The sequence below is a fragment of the Aptenodytes forsteri genome, unplaced genomic scaffold, assembly GCF_000699145.1.
Source record: "Aptenodytes forsteri isolate BGI_AS27 unplaced genomic scaffold, ASM69914v1 Scaffold678, whole genome shotgun sequence".
NCBI classification, from domain to species: domain Eukaryota; kingdom Metazoa; phylum Chordata; class Aves; order Sphenisciformes; family Spheniscidae; genus Aptenodytes; species Aptenodytes forsteri.
This window is the reverse complement of record NW_008795698.1, coordinates 241862-242119: the sequence shown is the minus strand read 5'-3', so window position 1 is coordinate 242119 and position 258 is coordinate 241862. Positions and strand designations below refer to the sequence as shown.

At 71.7% G+C, this 258-nt stretch overlaps 1 protein-coding gene across 1 annotated transcript in view; it reads right to left on the bottom strand.

The window, feature by feature from the left end:
• The window catches only part of DQX1 (DEAQ-box RNA dependent ATPase 1), a 16542-nt gene that overhangs the window by 1172 nt on the left and 15112 nt on the right, over positions 1-258 (bottom strand). The gene's annotated exons all lie outside the window — the stretch shown is intronic.

Below are 258 nucleotides of genomic sequence, written 5' to 3'. Positions count from 1 at the left end.
TCAGCCCCTCCTCGCCTGGTGGGGCCGAGGGGTGGTGGCTCAGGGGCTGCACAGGGCTGGGAGCAGTGCCCCTTCCCGTATGGCACAGGCGAGGCTTCCCCCGAGGCTGGGCTCCCCCCGGCCCCGCACAGCCCTGCCTGGTGCATCCCCACAGCCCCGTGGGCTGGGCACAAACACCTGGAGATGCACGGGCATCTCCTGGTCCCCAAGCCTGCCCCCAAATCCCTGCATCCCCCCCCACCCCATCAACCCCCGTCC